A 21,360-nucleotide genomic window follows, 5' to 3' on the forward strand; every position below is an offset into this window, starting at 1 on the left:
GGCAGGCTTTTAGGCATGCGGGGGGGCTAAAATCCTGAATTCGGGGGTCCCGACACCATCCCACCCAAAACCCGCCTCCACGTAAGTTTCAAAGGAGGTGGGTACCCGGCCCGCACTGGGACCTGCCGACCCGAGGCGGGAAGGGATTAGTGCCAATTAACTGCCTGTTAACAGGCAGGCAGTTTTTAGCCTAATCCCTATTTTGAAGGGTGTTGTGTGGGATTCCCGATGGCTCCAAACCACGCCAGGTTAGAGGACTCGGGCCGTCGGGTTGCAGGAATTGGAGGGGTCGAGATGTCAGTGTTCAGGTGAGTGATGGGTGCATGGGTGCAAAGGTAAGTGTGTTTGGTGTGTCTAAAGTGTGTAAAGAAGTTTAAATTACCTGTACTTACCTTCACAGCCTTCCTTCCTCTAGGCTTCGGGAGTCCATCATTCAGCCGGCACTGAAAGCAGAATGGCCGCGAGCTGTCAAAAGTGACAGCCTGCAGCTTTCAGTGCCGGCTAGATTTCTAACTGAGTAGAAGGACTCAGGTTAGAAGTAAGACTGTCAGTGTTTGACAGCTTCAAACAGCTGTGAAACACTGATATTTCATCTGTCAACACATCTTGACAGATGAAATTTCAGTCTGTGACGTCACCTGTTGCCGGGTGGCCCTTAATTGGCCTGCTGAGTCTGCTGGGCGGGCTCAACAAGGTCAATCATGGGAAAATCGCGTGGATTGGCCAGACATCGATGGAGGCGGGACTAAAACCCAAAAGTTGTAGTCCCGCCTCCTTCCCGACTTCTGAATGAAAATCCAGCCCATGGAGTTAGGTCGCAGATCAGCCATGATCTCATCGAATGGCAGAACAGGCTCGAGGGGCTGAATGGCCTACTCCTGTTCCTATGTTCCGATGACAGCCCATTCCCATCCCCTCCAATTTTCAGGGCAACTCCCAACTCTTAAAGCATGGTTGGATTTCCCGCTTTCATTTTCTGAGTTCAAACTGCTTTTGAAGTGCTGTAAATGGTTGGAAAATGCTTTCTGGCAGCCAGGATGAGCAGAAAAGCTGGCCAACAATTCTATGATGCCTTGCTGGAGGTTTTAATTGAGGAAGTGAGGGGATGGAGGGAGCAACTTTTCTCCACAAGTCACAAGGGATTATCCAAGGACAGGATGAAGTAGGCGTGGATAGAGGTGGCTGAAAGAGTCAGTGCCCCAGCATCATCCCTAGGATCTGACTTCCTTGTAGGAAGAGGTTAATGGCCTCATGAGAGCAGCTAGGGTGAGTACATCCCTTAATTTCTCCATCTCTTTCAAGAACGTTTCACAACAATCTTTTTCAACAACCTCCTCCCCCACGACTCTCAACAATTCCCTCCCCTCAATCACAAGGGAACACCACAACACCTCACTGTTGCATTATAAGCCCACTCAGCTCATCCTTTCCCCTCCACACCACACACTGATACTACACTCTTAAGAACATAAGAATTAGGAGCAGGGGTAGGCCATACAGCCCCTCGTGCCTGCTCCACCATTCAATAAGATCATGGCTGATCTTCAACCTCAACTCCACTTTCCCATATCCCAAATACTACCACTTGCACAACCACCAACACCTCCCGCCACTCCTTTCTCATGTCACATTACACACACTTGGCTTTACATTCATCACCTCCCTTCCTCATTCCATTTTGCGTCTTCTCCACCTCTCAACATATACACTATATGCACAAGCCGCCAATGCTCCATGTACCTTTTTTTTACAGCCGCTCACTAATAGTATGCAGCACACAATGACGGTGTGGGAGACTCTTCGGTGAGCATATTGTAGGAACCCCCAGGCCCATCGAGACACTCAAACCATATCTTCAGCATCCCCGTAGTGTTCTAATTATCATCCTGGTGGCCCCATGACTTCTATCATATCGCTGTTGCTCGGGAGTGGTGGGGTTGTGGATGGGTGTCATGAACCATGTGTATAATGAGTATCCCTTATCCCCAGCAACCATCCTGCCATGTTCCTGGAAGGGTCAAATACTGGGAGGATGGTAGAGTGTCTCAGGATAAGCACATTGTGATAGTTGCCTGGGTACTTTGCAGTAACTTGCATGACCTTGTTTCTGTGATCAGTCACGAGCTACACATTGATGGAGTGGTATGCTCTTCTATTGATCAATACTGCTCGCTGGTGTTCTGGTGCCCTGAGGGCGACATGTGTGCAGTCAATGGCACCCTGCACAGGGGAAGCTGGCTGCAAATCCCCAAGAGCACTCCTGCTGCCTGCTGAGCTTGGTGGGGAATGTGATGTATGGGTTATCCGTGATGTATGGGTTATCCCTGATGAAGACGTGACCTGTTATTGCAGCTGAGGACTGCAGACCGGTAGATGTGGGTGATGTCCCCTGCAGCAGACTGGAAAGAGCCAGTGTTGAAAAAGTTGAGGATTGCGGTGACTTTGAGATCCACTTTACCCTTTAAAGACAGTTGGTATGTAAGCAAGGAAACAGTATGAGGAGCTTGGCTTCACCCATCACTGGTCTGCTTGAATCAGATACTTCACCACCACCACCACATATACTCGACTGTCAGGGTTCAAGAAACATACGCTTCAGATCCCCTAAGAGATCAATTGGTAAGTGCACTGACAAGTATGGTGTACACTAGGTTCCCAAGTGTGTTCAATTCACATTCTTTATTCTGTGCTGGATTAACTGATCTCAGTTAACTTGGGACTGATTGGTCTCAGCAGTTCTAGAGAGGGGGAAAAATCAACCAAGGTTCCCACATCTTTGACCAGCATCTGCTAACTCCATCTGCAAACTATGGATGTGTGGATGTGAGGTGTGCAGTACCATCCATAGTGCATGAGTCTGCCAACACTAACTGCCTAGGCTCATGCATAAAATATCACCACTTAGGCAACATACTAGAGGTTGGCTGTGGCCCAGAATGAACCAGCACCTTCGAAGTAAGAGAGGTTGAAAATTGGAGGGGAAACATTTTTTAAAAGTATATGCTTCAAGGGAGCATCAGGCAAAGCAGTTCCACTCGTTAAACAACTAAAGTCTGACAGAAAAGCTTCTAATTACATTTGAAATACATTTTTAGTCATCCCTACGTGCTTAAAAGTTTCATTAAAAACCTGGAAACAGTTGGCATGAGAGGATGACACAATAGAAACAGAAACATATCATTCTTTGTGTATCTGAGGGTTTTTTATACTCATCTTTTGTGTCCTTAGAGGTGAGGGATGTGAGTGCAATCAAATTAATTACTTTTCTAAAATAACAACAGAAAATGCTGGAAAAACTCAGCAGGTCAGGCAACATCCGTGGAGAGAAATTTGAGTTGACGTTTCGGGTTTGACCCTTCTTCAAAACTGGAGAGAAAAGGAACTAGATCGAAGGCAGGGCTGCGATCGGACAAAAGAATAAAAGAACCAAAAGAAGTAAAAGAGATTAGAAGCTAGACGAGATGGTAATAGGCTGGGATTAGGTGTAAAGTGTACTGGCAGGGCAAAAGATAGCTGCCAGGTGTGAGAGAGAAACAAAAGGAAAGGGGGGGGGAGGAAAGGAGTGGAAAAATATAAGTAAAAATGAAATAGGGGCCGAGGTTATGATCTGAAATTGTTGAACTCGATATTGAGACCGGAAGGCTGCAGAGTGCCCTTCCCCTTCGCCTGGCACCTTCCCGTGCAAGCGGAGGAGATGTAACACCTGCCCCTATACCTCCCCCCTCCCCACTGTCCAGGGCCCCAAACACCCCTTCCAGGTGAAACAGCGATTTACTTGTACTTCTCGCAATCTAGTATACTGTATTAGCTGCTCACGATGCGGTCTCCTCTACATTGGGGAGACCAAACGCAGATTGGGTGACCGCTTTGCGGAACACCTCCGTTCAGTCCGTAAGGGTGACCCCGAGCTTCCGGTCGCCTGTCATTTCAATTCACCGCTCCATTCCCACTCGGACCTCACCGTCCTTGGCCTCTTGTACTGTTCCACGGAAGCTCAACGTAAACTCGAGGAACAGCACCTCATCTTCCGATTAGGCACTCTGCAGCCTTCCGGTCTCAATATCGAGTTCAACAATTTCAGATCATAACCTCGGCCCCTATTTCATTTTTACTTATATTTTTCCACTCCTTTCCTCCCCCCCCCCTTTCCTTTTGTTTCTCTCTCACACCTGGCAGCTACCTTTTGCCCTGCCAGTACACTTTACACCTAATCCCAGCCTATTACCATCTCGTCTAGCTTCTAATCTCTTTTACTTCTTTTGGTTCTTTTATTCTTTTGTCCGATCGCAGCCCTGCCTTCGATCTAGTTCCTTTTCTCTCCAGTTTTGAAGAAGGGTCAAACCCGAAACGTCAACTCAAATTTCTCTCCACGGATGTTGCCTGACCTGCTGAGTTTTTCCAGCATTTTCTGTTGTTATTTCGGATTTCCAACATCTGCAGTATTTTGCTAATTACTTTTCTAGTTTTGGCTCCAAGTTTCAGCACCACTCATTCTGTGGTCATGTATTGATCTGGCCTGGATGAAGCATGAAGTAAAGCATAACTTTATCCCAACTGTATATAAACATTTTTTTTAAACTAGTATGATTGGTGTCAGTGGGCAGCAATCTTGCCTCTGAGTTAGGAGGCTGTGGGTTCACAGTCCTCACTCCAGAGTCTTGAGCACAAATTTTAGGCTGACACTCTAGTGCAGTGCTGAGGGAGCGCTGCACTGTCGGAGGTGCCTTCTTTCGGATGAGACATTAAACCGAGGCCCCCGTCTGCTCTCGTGTGTGGACATAAAAGATCCTACAGCACTATTTTGAAGAAGAGCAGGGAGTCCTGGCCAATATTTATCCCTCAACCAACATCACTAAAAACAGATTATCTGATCATAATCACATTGCTCGCTCTTTCTTTCTTTCTTTCTCTCTTTCTTTCTTTCTTTCTCTCTCTTTCCTTCTTTCTTTCTTGCTCTCTCTCTCTCTCTCTCTCGCTTTCTCCATCCTCATGGCCTGTATAAACGAGGCTGCCAATTTATTTTTATATTTGCCCTGAACTCAGAGGTTTTGTGTTATATTTCTGTAACTGGGTTAAGCCTGCCCAAAATCATTTGACTGGAATCTTCATTGAGTCAGTTGACTGGAGACTTTCACCCTGGGCAACAGAAAACATCATACGATAATTTGACAAGATCTGAGATAAACCAATATGTGAGCATAGAAGTTTGAAAGGAATGAGGAGTAGCTTAGACAATTCAACTGGGGTTGTATCCAAGAAAACTTCTGTTGAGGATATATGCAATATCTTTATGTGCATACAGGACAAATACATAACAAGAATTGAATTGGGAAATGTGTGTAATGGAGGACCTTAACTTCCCAGATATTCATTTGTCCCATAGTTAAAATCTAGGCTCATGGTAAAGCAAAACTAAACTGGCTCACTGTTCATGTCCAAAGACAAATTGGACAAAAACAGAAATATTTTTGATAGATTTACTGAAAATCAGGAGAACAGGAATAGGTACCATCTCAGCTGAAGGCATTGAATACTGCTATCAAAGCAGCCAGAAGGATGCAGGAGAAGAGAATTGTGGATAGGTGTCAGTGTGATAGCAAGGCTTTTTTTCAACGATGTAATCATGACCTTCTGATTCAGAAGTGAGATGCTATTACTGAGCCAAGACTGCCACATGAGGGTTGGGGAAAATACTGAAATCCCTTCACAATGCAAACCTGGCTGAAACTGAGGAAGAACTAAAAATAGTTAATGACCTTGACAGCCATAGGAAGCGCTATCCATGCCCTGGTGTGGAGCTGGAGTTGGTGCATGAAGCACTTCTCCGCAGTGAGATGTGACAGTCGATTTCTGAAGACCCATGTGTGTAGGGCCTCCTGTGGCCTCCCCTTCCTCCCTCCCTCTCACTCTTCTTGCAGCAGCTGCAGGTCTGCAGCCTCTGCCTTGCTGGTGCTGCTGCTTCTCATCCAGCAGGCCCAATGTAAGGCCCAACAGAACACCCGTGACTGCAGCAATGTGCAGAACTGTAAAGATAATAGAGCTACTGCACCTCTAAAAAGTAGATTAAAGACGTTTTAAAGCATTGCAATAGGAACCTAGGCCTATATTCTCTGGAGTTTAGAAGAATGAGAGGTGATCTCATTGAAACATACAAAATTCTTACAGGGCTTGACAGGGTAGATGCAGGGAGGATGTTCCCCCTGGCCGGGGAGTCTAGAACCAGGGGTCACAGTCTCAGAATAAGGGGTTGGACATTTAGGACTGAGATGAGGAGGAATTTCTTCACTCAGAGTTTGGTGAATCTTTGGAATTCTCTACCCCAGAGGGCTGCGGAGGCTCAGTCGTTGAGTATATTCAAGACAGAGATTTGGGATATTAAGGGAATCAAGGGATATAGGGATAGTGTGGGAAGGTGGAGATAAGGTAGAAGATCAGCCATGATCTGATTGAATGGCAGAGCAGGCTTGAGGGGTTGTGTGGTCTACTCCTGCTCCTATTTCTTATGTTCTTATATATTGCAGCCAAAACAAATTAAACAGCCCAATAAGTGATCTAGCATCCTGAGATGACTAATCGGAGACGTACCTTTAAATAACACTTTTGGAGCCTGTTTCCCGACTGCTCCTGGCCTGATTTACTGGGCGGACCTGAGGACTGGCAACCCAGGTACTGGTACAAACCAATTTCCCAAATGGGTCCTAAATCAGTGCAAGGACTGTCATTATAACGGGCCATAATCTGCTGTTAGTTAGACTTGACATTGTGGGGGAGAAATTCACTATCGTTCTGTTTTTGGCACGAATTTTTAAAAGTTTGAAAAGTTATTGACAGGCGCTAATGTTTCTAAACTTTTAAAAAGTTCAGTTTTGCACTCCAGCAAGGAAGGGGAACACTAAATCAAGTGCTCCACTTCCTTCTTGGAGCACAATCGGCAGCAGGCGGGGCGGAGATTCCAGCAGTGCTGCTCACTGGGCCGTGCAGCCCTGCCGCGTTCAAAGGCTCCTTCCCTCCCCCCTTAAAGGGAAGGACTATCGCAGCAGGTTCTGCAATAGAAAAAGTGCCAACCTGGACCACCAAGGCAGCTATCAGCACAGCACTCAAGCAGAGAGCCAGGCTGATCGATCGCGGGCAGGAACCTGCGGAAAAAACTGGATCAAGAAAGGTAAGTTGTTTTTTAACTTACCTCGGCCACCTCGCCTTTAATCATCGCCGCCTGCCCCCCCCCCCCCAGCCCCCTGCACGCCTCCTGCAGCTGTCGGTGTTTTCGACCGGCACTGCTGCAGAGGGCGGAAGTCAATTTTGGGTCCGGGGCGCAACCCGGGCAATGCGCACGGCGCTGACTCACGATCTCCGGGCGAAGGAGATCAGGGCGCAACTCCGTAGCGCCGCCGCAAAACTCCTGCTGAATTTACCCCTGGGGGCGCTAATGGGTGGCCAAAGGCACCCAATTTTGCCCCCTGTATGTTTAGGTTTTTTAATTTTTTGTATGGCAGATTGCTGAAAGTGCGAGCTGGCAACATTGTAGCGAGGGAAACAGGGCATCTGGGAGTGAACAGAGCAAACAACAGGGTAGCTCCTCAAACAGATTAAAGGATTGTGAAATAAATGGCTCAAAGAATAAGAAGGGAATGTAAATTAGAATGGGTGAATTCTATGTCAAAATCAGGTACAGGAAGAGAAATAAAGAGGGAAAGAAAGATTGGATTAATAGAGAGAGAAAAAGAGACAGAAAGGAAATTTTTTTTCAATTCAAATTTTACATTTTTAAAATCTTCAATAACAATTATAACCTGATGGGATGAGACTCCACACTTGTGATAGTTAATTTCAGTGCCAGAGAGGTTGACTGGCAGTAATTAATACTTATCATGTTGTTAAAAAGGTACTTATACCTGAAGTGAGTTGACAACTTTCAGTGATGAGTTTACTTCATATCTACCTCACAAATATGGCAACTCAAAGCTTTTGAATGATGAGGCAGACAGCACGATGCCGTTTTCACAAAGCTCGTGGTGGAGAGCACAGCTGGGACAGCAGCTTTGCATTTCCGTGTTCAACCTTGCGTCTGCCCTCACCTGAAGTTGCTGCAGCATTTACACATAAATAACAGTGAGCGCCATTAGCCCCGGAATTATTTTGACAGCAAATTATGAGCCAATATTGTAAGTGGCTCCGGGCTTAATTTATGTAGGCACCTGGGATGCCTAAGGATTTCCAGTTCATTTTGGTTGCATGGAATCTACGCTACTAATTAGTATGTTATGGATATGTTGGGTCAAGCGTGGTCCAATTTCGCCCCCACCTAAGTTTCTCTCCAGGTGGGTGGCAGTTGAAAATTGCCCACGTTATTTCTTTATGATTGCTGGTCTTATCCTGTGTGCTGCCCTTCAACCAGGTAGCAGAACATTCTCGGACACAGGCTTCCCCCATGCTCAGTACCACTGCAGCTCCATGTCCATGTACCTCCCTCTGAGATAAAGCCATCCAACTGCAGCATCATCTGTTATTCACAGGGCTCATTCATTGAGAAAAGTCAGGTTCTTATGTGAAAACTGGAAGACTTGGGCTTTCACAGGTCCAGTGTGCACTGGTCGAGTGTGCACTGGTCAAGTGTGCAATGCTTCTCCTCACCTGTATTTAGCGATTCTCGATGGGGGACTGTTCCAAAGGCAGTGGCTACTTTCTGGCACCAGCTGACCACTCTTCATGTTTGAGCTCACACAATGACTGTTCGCACAATATTCAAACACCATTAATCAAGCCTGATCTCACCTTGACATAGCATTGCAAACACAACACTTATAGCTGGAGTTACTAGACGGTGGAAGCATGGTCAATGTTTGCCCTTGACAGCAGTTGTATTACCCCAGTGCCACCCAAAGGGGTGTAGCTGTAAGGGGTTTTCTCTCTCCGAGGTCGCAGAGGTTTCTCTCGCCAGGGGCCTCTCTCTCTCTTTTGCACAGTAAAACCTTGAGTGGTTCGACCCACTCACCCCTTAGGTTCTAGACACTGGACTTAGGTGCAGGAACTACAATGCAGAGAATACTCTTATAGACCAAGTTTAATGAAACAAAATGAAATTTTATTGCATAAGGAAAAACAAATCAAATGCAAGCACATAAGAGGGTACATGGGAGGGAAAAACAAATCATACAATACAGTACTAGCTAAAATAGATACAGGCATATTATACTTTACAAAAGTCATCATGAAATGGGAAAACACACGGAACATCGAGGGACAACAACTCATGTTAATTATACCCAAAATGCCCGCCCCCTTAAACCTATCTAGATCCGATTATGAAGGGCCAGAAACATGCTCACCAATCCAGCTAGGAATTGTAAGGTTTCGAAACAGGTCTGCGTTTTGATCCTTTCAGGCATCCTGTCTCCTCGTGGTCAGCGCTGCGGGCTGCGAGCTGCAACACGCCTTCTCTTCCTCGAGGTGAAGGTCACGGACAGGCTGGATCTCAGCGGGCCTGGCGTCGATATGAAGGAAGGTCAACTGTTTGACCACTTTCAAGAGGTCTCTTCTAGCCAGTTACCATTTTCACATAGGTTTCCTCTGTAGGGCTGCTGCCCTCTTGTCTCGTCAACGGCCCGGGGTTTGTCGACGATTTCCCGATGGTTACCCCGGGGCAGGACGCAGGCTCGAATTGCCTTCTTGATGGCTGCTTCGTCTTCTTCAATGGTTAATCGCTGATCTCTCTGCTGATGGCTAATCGCTGCTGATGGCTACCCCGGGTTTTCCAAATATACTTCTCAGGAGAAGCCTTTATCTCCCGCCAAATCAAGGTTAGTCTTTGTTTAACTTTTGGTGGGCTTGTTGCACAGCGGGATAGTTATTATATTTAAACTGCTTTCGGGATGGCCAGTGATGGCCATCTCTGGTCTGGAAAGACCTGCATTGTTTCGAATGTCTTCTTAATGTCTTTAATGGGTCTTTGATGCTCCTCTTATGAATAAGAAACTGTTTCCCTTTGTCTGGGTAAACATTTAGATGGCCTTAGATGGTCTGGTGTTGTTTTCTAAGAAACGGCTTCCAGAACTTACTGTGGGTTGAATCCACAAAGGCTGTCTGGGGACTGCAGGAACCATTTTAAAATGTCCCAATAAGTCAGTCATGAGGTCTGGCAGCCATTTTATATGCCCCTTTTTCTGGGTTTCTTTTAAAAACAGTCTTTAAAACAGGGTCTCTTCTGCCAAAGGACCCTTATAGCACAATATTAATTTTGCGGATCTTACATAGCACACCATACATATATATTGGTAGAATTTACAAAGCTGTCAAGCAGCTATCTCTACAACATCGCTGGCCACTTGCACGTAGGTTATGTACTAACATACTAACATCAGATGAATATTTGATACGTAATTAAACAAAGGTTTTTAGAAACAAATACTTTAATTTGCCTGTGAATGCATTTTGCTCAGTGTTCATCGGTAAAAAAATAAGATTCAGACTCAGGCCAATTATTGGAAGCCACCTTGTACTGATTATTTATAAATTTCTGTATGTGTGTTCCCACATGTGTGGTTCATTGATACATGTAAATCTGTATCCTTTTTAACCTTTAGGCACATTCACTATCTGGGTGAGTGAGCCTGAGCCTCAGCCTGTCCCCTTTCTCATTGTCCAAAGATGCAGACCTGCAGCAAGGATCACTAGATTGTGATGGGGAGTGGATATAACGGGCAGTTTTCCCCTTTCCTTAGCCTGGAAATGATGAGGCCAACTGTAGCACCCTTACTGCCTCAATGGGTGCAATATACCAACACTGGTACAGACCAGGAATCAAACCGAGGATCTTGCTCCATTGTATGGCCCAGTATCTCAGTACCACAGCACAGGGGCCCAATGAACCAGATGTAACTCCCATGTAGACTCTCTCTTAGGTGCATCAAAATGTAATTGTGTATTCTGACTGTACAGTATTAATGTTTGTACAAGATTTATGTCTGAAATGTTTATTCCACTGCTTCACTGGCTCTAGGCAGAAACAAATATGTTTAAACATAGGCTTTTGCTTCTATTTTAGGGGAATAATAATATTCATTTATTCATTTCAATTATACAGTGTAATTGTTAATTATTTCACATTCATTCATAGTGATTCAAGGATTAAGAAAATTAAAATGGCAAGTATAGTGTGTAAAAAGAGGGCTAATAATTGTGTCACAGAATTACACAAGTCTTTCAATTTGTAACGACAATATAAAATTGGACCCCATTGCGCTGCAATTGCAAACCAGGATGTAAAGCAATAGTTGATTTTAATCCAAGTGGAAAAGTGTTAATTTTATATTGGATGCAATACAGAATCCCATTAAAGATTAATGTAAATGAGATTTAAATGTAACAAGTGCTTCTTTGGGCTACTTTGTTAGTCGTATTTGGCAACATGCAGCAGAGTAACCGTGCTTTCAGCAGTTCGTGGTCATTCATTCCTCTGTCTACAAGCCTTCTTACATGTCCCCAATGAAAAGAATATCTGTATCAAATCTCCAATTACATCATGCCACTACTTTTATGGCCAAGAATCCTTGTATTTTCCGAAATTTCAGAGACATGAAAATGATGTATGCATCACTGAGTGAAATGCCACACGGCAGCAGGTCTCATCTGTGTTGCTGCCATGCCTGAGAACATTGATGTAGTGCGCATAAAAGCAAGAGTTTTTAGTGCTGCCCTACTCCACCCTGCATCCTGCCAGCATGCCCCCCAGGACTCACTGCAAAATCAGAATGACACTGGTGCAGCTTCGAATCAACCATCCGAATATAACCCAAAGTTCACATCAAGTGTGACACCAGTGCCAGTTCTGGAAAATAAGACTTCATCTACCTTCAAGATAAAAGCAGCCACATTTCCAAGTTGGATTGCTACAAACACATCCTCCAATTACCTTGTCATCTGTAATTTGTTTATGATTTATATAGATCACTTAATCTTCATATGACAAGTAAATCCTAGCATTTCATTAAACATGAAATGAACATTACATTGAACTTGCTGCCAAGGGCTGTCTTTAGAGAGATGCATGAGAATAGAATTAGGCAGATGCTGAAAGAATCTGTTTACCTTTTTCAAATTGCTTACAATATTTTTCCCACGTTTAGTCTGATACCCTGCAATATTCCCTGGCTGTGAGAATAGTTAATCATTCACCAATAGCGTTCTGTAATCAGCTACTAGGAGTGCACATTTATCACTAATTCTCCTCACTCCTTGTAGGAAAGTCCTTAACCTCTGGTCAGCAGCTACTGAATCGAGGGAGGGAAAGCCTTGCCCTCCTAAATGCTGAGACACTAGCTGGGAGAGTGGGAGCACTACCACGATAAGCTTCAATGTGCCAAATGGACTTTTCTCGTCCTTGTCTCTCTTTATTTTATTGATATTATTACTATAGTAAGTACTACTCTGATTTATCTCCTTTTAAACTGAAAATATGGCATTCTGCATGCACTTTCATCCCCCTTCCTTCCTCACTCTCTTGGAACTAAAAATTATTACACTTCCTCGTGCTTCAACACATTCTTTCCCAGGACTGAAAGGCTGTGGCACTTTTTTCCTTAAGATTTCCCTTCCTCTAACAACTTCCAGTCTTTTAAAACTCAAGTCACTGCTTGCTGATTAACTTCATCTCTTATTGTTCTCAACCTTAGTAGTGTCCTGCACCAAGAATGATCAATTTAAAAAAAGGAACCTGCAGTATGTTAGTACGTCAATGATTAGGTTGCCTCAAATACCATGCTTTTACATGAAATCATTGCATCTTTATTAAAAAAAATGCTTTTAATTGTCAACTAATGTTGCAACATCCAAGTTTTCGTAAGATACGTTTGAAGTTGGAAAGATTTAAATGATAATGCAATATAGACCACAAACACTGATGTGTGCATTTGTTTTCATGTATATTTTCATTGCCATATTTGCAGAATCATGTGTTTATTTTGGCTGGTAAGAAGAGTAGGAAGATACTTTTGAAATGTATATTTGATTGTGGGCAAATATCCCAAACCATACAATTGTTGGAGTCATAAAGTTCTGTATGCAATAAAAAGTTCAATTATACTTTTAAATTGTATAAAACAAGATAACATTTGTAGGGCTGTGGCGGAGCCACTAAGGGACTCCAATCAATTGTATATAATTCCCTTTAATAATATGTTAGCTACAGCCTGAGTCTGTATCTTTGTTTTCACTGTTTACATGTACAGAGCGCGATCACTTTAATAGCGCAGGTAAACGCGATGACATCACGCCGTTCATCACGTGATCCCCCACCAGTGGGAAAAACATGATGATGTCATGACGTCAGTCACGGGACCGCCCAAGCAGTCCTCGTGGAGCCTCCGAACTGACTAGACCTATATTCGATGTTCTCCTGTAGTTATTCGTTAAACTCTGTTAATTTTCATTAAACCTCGTTATTTGATCACCTGAGTGGACCTCAGTCTTTTGGATAGGAACTAGACATTCCTACATTGGTGACCCCGACTTTTGCGAACGGTTTTCGCAGAAGTTACTGAAAATGGAATTGAACGCCGTTGCTTTGAAGCTACCACAGTTCTGGGAGCAACAGCCAGCCGCGTGGTTCGTCCAGGCTGAAGCCCAGTTCGCAATCAGGACCATCGTTGCAGATCAGACCTGTTACTATTACGTGTTCTCCGCCCTCGACAGCGCCACAGCCTCGCGGATCGTCAGCCTGCTTGGTAATCCACCAGATGATCGCAAGTATGAAACAATAAAGGCGCGGTTGTTACAGGTCTTCGGGCTCACGAAGTCGGAGCACGCCCAACGGCTGCTCGCTATGCCCGGCCTCGGGGACTCCAAGCCATCCGAGCTCATGAGCCAAATTCTCACGCTCCTGGGCTCCGAACCGGAATGCTTCCTCTTCAGGGAGCTATTCCTCAGCCAGCTACCGGAGCAAGTTCAGGCTGCCCTAGCCAGGTCGGAAGCCACAGACTGCGCAGAGCTGGCTGCTGAAGCGGACAAGATCTTCGCGGTGACACAGCAGTGCTGCGCTGCCACGAGGCGCCCATCCCCCACGGATGCTGCTCCAGCCCCTCAACCTGCGGGGTTGTGCTCCTACCATGCCCGTTTTGGCGCGAAAGCAAGATGCTGCCGCCCTCCCTGCAGCTTTTCGCTCAAAAAAAAACAGCAGCAACCCTGTCGAAAGAGGATCGGTTATAACGAGCGCCCCGCGGCTTCGATGGCAATCGGTAATTCAGAAAAACTCCTCTTCATCACCGACTCCCTATCTGGTCGACGTTTCCTTTGCGACACTGGGGCGCATTGTAGCATCCTACCCACGTCAAATCTTGATCTACAAGCCGGGGGGCACGGCCCCGCCCTCGAGGCGGCTAATGGCGTGGCCATTGGGACCTTCGGAAGACGGCGGGTCCAGGTGTGCTTCGGCAGCCAGCGGTTTTACTGGGATTTCATCACGGCCAAAGCCTCTCAAGCCATCCTCGGGGCGGATTTTTTGTGCGCCAACGGCCTCCTGGTGGATGTATGGCACCGCCAATTGATCAATGTGGCCACTTTTCACTCCATCCCGTGCCACCGCGGTAACACCGTGTCGCGCACTGTCTCCTGTGCGTTCCCACCTCCAGATGACTTCACTCGCCTCCTCGGAGATTTCCCAGACCTGACCAGACCCACTTTCTCTTCCACGGCCACGAAACATGGTGTCGAACATCACATCACCACTACTGGCTCCCCGGTCTACGCACGGGCCCGGCGCCTCGAACCTGGCAAGCTCGCGGCTGCGAAAGCGGAGTTCGACGCGATGGAGCGGCTAGGGATTATTCGCCGGTCGAATAGTCCCTGGTCTTCGCCTCTCCACATTGTTCCGAAACCTGGCAGCGGATGGCGGCCTTGCGGCAACTACCGATGACTGAACGACACCACTACTCCTGATCGGTACCCGATCCCTCATATTCAGGATTTCTCTGCCCAATTGGTGGGAAATACCATTTTTTCAAAAGTCGACCTTGTCCGTGGCTACCACAGATCCCCGGACACCCGCAAGACATCCCGAAAACTGCAGTCATCACCCCATTCGGCCTGTTTGAATTTCTGCGGATGCCATTTGGATTGAAGAACGCTGCACAGGCTTTCCAGCGCTTGATGGACTCCATGCTTCGGGACCTCAAGTTTCTATTCGTCTACCTCGACGACATCCTCATCACCAGCCCTAATAAAGAGGAGCACATCTGCCATTTGCGCACCCTCTTTAGCCGCCTCAGTCAACACAGCTTGATCACCATCCCGGCCAAGTGTCAGTTCGGCCTGCAGCAGATTGATTTCTTAGACCATCGCATCACATCGGACGGCGCAATTCCCCTGCAAATGAAGGTGGAGGCAGTTACTTCATTCCTGCGCCCGCAGACCGTCAAGGCCCTGCAGGAGTTCCTCGGGATGGTAAATTTTTATCACCGGTGCGTCCCTAATGCAGCTCTGCTCATGCAGCCCCTGTACGAGGCCTTCAAGGGCAAGTTCGGCAAGGATCCGATTAGCTGGACGGTCGACATGGACCGGGCGTTCGTCGACACAAAAGGCGCCTTAGCCAACGCAACCATGCTGGCACACCTGCTGCCAGGTGCCACCATCGCCCTTACCACCGATGCGTCAGACTACGCCATCGGCGCAGTGCAGGAACAGCGGGTGCATGGGATGTGGCAACTGCTGGCGTTTTTCAGCCGTCAACTACGGCGAAACGAACGGAAGTACAGCACGTTCGACCGGGAGTTGCTGGCCCTTATTCTGGCCATTTGCCATTTCCGGTTCTTGCTAGAGGGACGTCCATTCATGGCTTTTGTGGACCATAAGCCACTAACGTTCACTATGGCCAAGACCGCCGAACCGTGGTCAGCTCGGCAACAACGTCAGTTGACGTTTATCTCAGAATTCACCACTGACATTCAGCATGTGTCCGGTAAAAACAACCTGGTGATGGATTGCCTCTCCCGCGCGACCGTTCATGCAGTCCAGCTTGGCATCGTCTATGCCCTCATGGCTGCGGATCAAGCCTCGGATCTGGAAGTCCAATCTTACAGAACCAACCCCTCTAGCCTCCAAGCGGCCGACGTCAAATTCCATGCCGCGGGCACTACGCTACTCTGCGACGTCTCCATAGGAGATCCTCGCCCTATCATGCCGGTCACCTGGCGCTGAAAAGTTTTTGACGCCATACACGGGTTGTCGCACCCTGGCATGAAGGCCTCGCAACGGCTGACGTCGTCCAAATTCGTGTGGTGGGGCATGCACATGGATGTTCGTGACTGGGCCAACACCTGCATGGTCTGCCAAAAGGCCAAGGTGCAGCGTCACGTCAAGGCTCCATTGGCCACTTTCGCTGTTCCGGAACGTAGGTTTGATCATGTGCATGTGGACCTGGTGGGGCCACTTCCGCCTTCGCACGGGTTTACTCATCTTCTTACAATGGTGGACCGCACCACTCAATAGCCGGAGGCGGTTCCTTTGTCATCCACCACTTCCACAGACGTCATCAGGGCATTCATCTCCTCTTGGGTCGCTCGTTTTGGGGTACCGGCGGACATCTCGTCTGATCGCGGGCTGCAGTTTTCTTCTGAGCTCTGGAACGTTGTGGCGCAGGGGCTTGGCGTCAAGCTACATCGCACCACTGCCTACCATCCACAGGCGAACGGCCTGTGCGAACGATTCCACAGGTCGCTCAAAGCCGCACTGCGAGCCAGCCTTCAAGGCGCGGGCTGGGTGGACAGGCTTCCATGGGTCCTTTTGGGTCTTCGTACGGCGCCTGAAGAAGATCTTCAATCGTCCTCGGCGGAGCTCATATATGGCCAGCTGCTACGCGTACCAGGGGATTTCCTTCCGACTCCAACAGAGCCATGGTCCACATCCCAGCAGCTCATCAGCCACCAGGAGGCGGCCAGAAGTTTCGCTCCAGTGCCTACGTCACATCACGGCTTGCAGAGCTCCCACGCCCCAGCTGAGCTGAATAACGCCGACTGTGTGTTTATCTGCCACGACGTTCATCGGGGTCCGCTCAAACCCCCTTACACTGGTCCTTTCCACGTGATAGAGCCGGGAGACAAAACTTTTTCGGTCGATATCGGAGGTAAACTGGACCACATTTCGGTTGAATGGTTGAAGCCGCCCAGTCGAGATCGCACAACTGCCGAAACGTGGCCGACCGCCCACAGTCGCCATGCCAGATCAAACGCAACCGCCCGCCAGCTCGCCCGCTGTCCATCAGCTTCCACTTCAATGCTACAGAAGTCGATCTGACAGACTTGTCAGGCCTCCTCGCCGTTTTACTTTTGCTATTAAAGACAATTCTGAGGGGGCGCATGTGGCTGAGCCACTAAGGGACTCCGATCAATTTTATATAATTCCCTTTAATAATATGCTAGCTACAGCCTGAGTCTGTATCTTTGTTTTCACTGTTTACATGTACAGAGCGCGGTCACTTTAATAGCGCGGGTAAACGCGATGACATCACGCCGTTCATCACGTGATCCCCCACCGGTGGGAAAAACGTGATGACGTCATGACGTCAGCCACGGGACCGCCCAAGCAGTCCTCGTGGAGCCTCCGAACTGACTAGACCTATATTCGATGTTCTCCTGTAGTTATTCGTTAAATTCTGTTAGTTTTCATTAAACCTCATTTATTTGATCGCCTGAGTGGACCTCAGTCTTTTGGATAGGAACTAGACATTCCTACAGGGTAATAATAAACTGTAATGTGAAAAATAAAATTAATTTTACAAAGTGCAATTAATTTGTTTCTCTTTTTGAGAACAGCTTTAAAATCTTATGAAATGTTAAGATATGTTTGAAACTCTTTAAGCATCTCAGAAAGGTTCAGGATGAGTCTCAATACGTAACAATAGACCTGATTTTAACTATGAGCGCCTGGAACAATATGGCATCGCACGCAATTCCAGCGCTTTTCTGAGGCGTTATGTCACGCTCCTGAATTGGAATTCACGCCGCCCGTTCTGGACCCTGAAATGATGCATCACAATTTCTACCCCCTTATGTTTGACTGAGCATCCTGGAATTGGTGTCAATATTGCAATCCAACAACTGTATGAATGTTAGTCAGAGATTGTGTTAAAGTGTTTGTCAGTAGGAGGCTCTAATCTTTTATGAAGCATATCAAATATTGTTAATTATTGTTGATGTAATCTCATCATGTTTGGCTTCTGATCAGTTAGGTTTGTGAACGCTGATATTGTCAAAGCTTGACGAGAAGATAAAACAGCTGATGTTTTGCTACTGAGGGGAGTTAATTTCTAATCCGAACCAAGAAGGTAGTAGTCATCAACAAAGCGTTGTGAACAATGGACGGAGGGAAAAAGCAGCCTTCATCTGCAACTGTTTATCCAGGATCTTAGCATAGCAAAACTGTTGGGCCAGAATTTTCACATTGCAGAGCGTGCGGGTTTGGGGGCGGGTCGGCGGTTAAAAGCGCGGAAATTGACAGCGTGTTAGGAACCCGCCGTCATCCTGACGACTTCCGTCTTTAAGTCAGGCGCGTTTCGAGGCGCGCCATGGACCCGCTCGGGAGGCCTCATTGAGATTGTTAACTGTTTGTTTACAGACCCTTAACTGCCTTTTTAACATGAGGTTTGAACTTTAACTGGTTGCACACGGGATTCACGCACCTCGGGAACCTCACCTGTGAAGGGGAGGCGGAAGCTCGGTGACCATTGTGCTATTTCATTAAGTGACAGCTGGAAATACTCACACCTTACACCTGCTTCCTTGCCTAAGGGAAAGGCTCTTGCTGACACCATTTTGTGGAGAGATTTTCTTTCAGGAGTTTGCAGGTGATTTCTGCGACCTTGGAGGCCACTCTCACCACATTGCTAGTCACTCTCAGTACATTGGAGGATTGTGCCTCTGATCTCCACTTTATCTGGCATCTATTAGATCAGCATGGGTGTCGCTTATGCTGTCTCACCTTGGACCTCAGAATCGGACTAGGATGAGCCCCAGCACCAACAACACCAACAGCAGCAGCAACACCAGCATCCTTCTCCTCACCGACCTGAGGCTCCACAAGAGAGCGGGGGCACCACAGGGCTGCAGCGCACCGGAGGCGATACTCCCAACACAGGATATACAGGCAGAGGATGAGCTTCCTGGACATGACTGAGCAGCAGTGCTTCAGGAGGCTCAGGCTATCGCGCCAGGTCGTCGGAGACATTTGTAACTTGCTGGAACAAGATCTGCTGTTGAGAGGACCTGGTGGACACTCCTTACCAGTGACTGTCAAAGTTACCACCGCCCTCAACTTCTTCACCTCAGGCTCCTTCCAGGGATCTGCAGCAGACATTTGCAGGATCTCGCAGTCGGCCACCCACAGATGCATCACCCAGGTGACCGATGCCATGTTTGACAAGTCAGCCAATTATATAAACTCTGCCACTGATGAGGCCAGTGTTACTGAGCAGGCACTCGGCTTTGCGGCTCAGGCTGGCTTCCCACAGGTGCAGGGCATCATCGACTGCACACATGACCATCAAAGCACCTCCACATCACCCAGGAGTGTTTGTGAACCACAAAGGCTTCAACTCCCTCAATGTGCAGCTCGTCTGCAATCATAAAAAGATCATAATGCATGTCTGCGCCAGATTCCCTGACAGCTGTCATGACTTTTTCGTGCTGCACCAGTCCACCCTCCCAGAGCTCTTCGCACCTCCAAACAGACTTACCGGCTGGCTGCTTGAAGACAAGGGCTATCCACTGAAGACGTGGTTGATGACACCATTGAGGATGCCAAGCAATGAGGCCAAGGAGCGCTACAATGAGAGCCACATGGCCACCAGATGTGTCATAGAGCATGCAATAGGCATGCTGAAGATGCGCTTCAGATGCCTTGACAGATCTAGAGGAGCCCTTCAGAACGCACAAGCCAGGGTCTCCAGAATCATCATTGTTTGCTGCACGCTGCACAACATAGCGCAGCAGCGAGGGTTGGAGCTGTAGGAGGAGCAAGGCACAGTGCGCACAGCCTCTTCGGAGGAGGCGGAACAGGTAGTACATGAGGAGGATGATGAACTGAGGTGGAGATGGCACCAGCAGCGGTGCAAAGTGCTGCCCAGGAGGCCCGGGATGGCCTCATAATGGCCAGATTTACTTAACTTGCTCCAATGTACCCATATGGCTGCCAAATGCTGTACTAACTTCGCCCCCACCCCCCACCTGCAACAACACCACAAAGCAGTCCTACAATGACCAAACCATTCCTGTCACCCAAACCTCCATTGTGTGAAGTTAAGTAATGTCTCAAGTGATAAAGCCACTTCCCAGGTAGTAGGCAAAAATTGACAAGACGGGGAAAGTAGTGGAAAGAAATCAATTTATATGCGTCATAAATATAACTGAACCTCAACATTAGCATTTTGTCAAACACTCATGTGCATACCCTTGTGCATTTAGTTTTGTGTAATTTTTCTTTTCCAAGTGCTTCTATGAGGTGCTACCCCTATGGCTTCAGCAGAGGTAGAGGCAGGCTGCTCACTTCCCTGCTGCGACAGCTTAGACACTTTTGGCAGGTGTCCTCTGGGTTTTGGAACCTGTGAGGGCCCCGCCAAAGTCTGCTTCTCCTGCAACTGTGCAGGGGTAGACTCTGCCATCAGGATCCAAGGCAGAATGTGGGGCTCTGACTGAAGGAGAGGCAATGGGGGAGAAGTGGGTGTGCTTTGAGAAGAGCTCCCACTTCTACATCCTCTGTCACCATCATCCCTCTCATGGACCACCCACACTTCCCTGTTAGCAAGGAGCTGGAGAGCATCTTGCTGCACATCACAAGGGCAAAGACTGCCCAATTCTACGTTGGTATCCCTCCTCCAGATAAGGTCAATGAGTTTCTGGAATCTTGTTCACAGCGAGCATGTGCTCATGTGGCCAGCACATTTGCTGCTCCATGCAGGTGGCCATCCTTTCCATGGAACAGCACATCATCGCCATCGCCTGCGAAATGGTGATGCTCATGTTGGAGGTGGACTCCTCCATTCTCTGCACATTTCTAGACATCGCGGCTGCAAAAGCTGACAGAGCCTCATGCAATTGTTGTTGCCCCTCCAAGATCACCCTCTTTCTCAATCGCCCCCGAGGCTCAGCATCTGCATGCAGCTCTGCAGAGCTGGGAGTGTCCTGCGCCCTCCGGCGAGGAGTCTCCACTGCTGGCCCTGTCAACACCATCTCCTCGTGCTCACTTGTGATGTGTGAGACATCAGGTGACAACACTACTACTCCATGTCTTGCTGCACAAACCGATGTGTGCGTATCTGTGCTGGTGCTGGCTGCACTTGGGTCTGCTGATTCTGCACCCTCAGAGGTTGGAGCTTCCTCT

Source organism: Somniosus microcephalus, chromosome 11, assembly GCF_052327205.1.
Source record: "Somniosus microcephalus isolate GS21.2 chromosome 11, FLI_Smic_1.0, whole genome shotgun sequence".
NCBI lineage: Eukaryota > Metazoa > Chordata > Chondrichthyes > Squaliformes > Somniosidae > Somniosus > Somniosus microcephalus.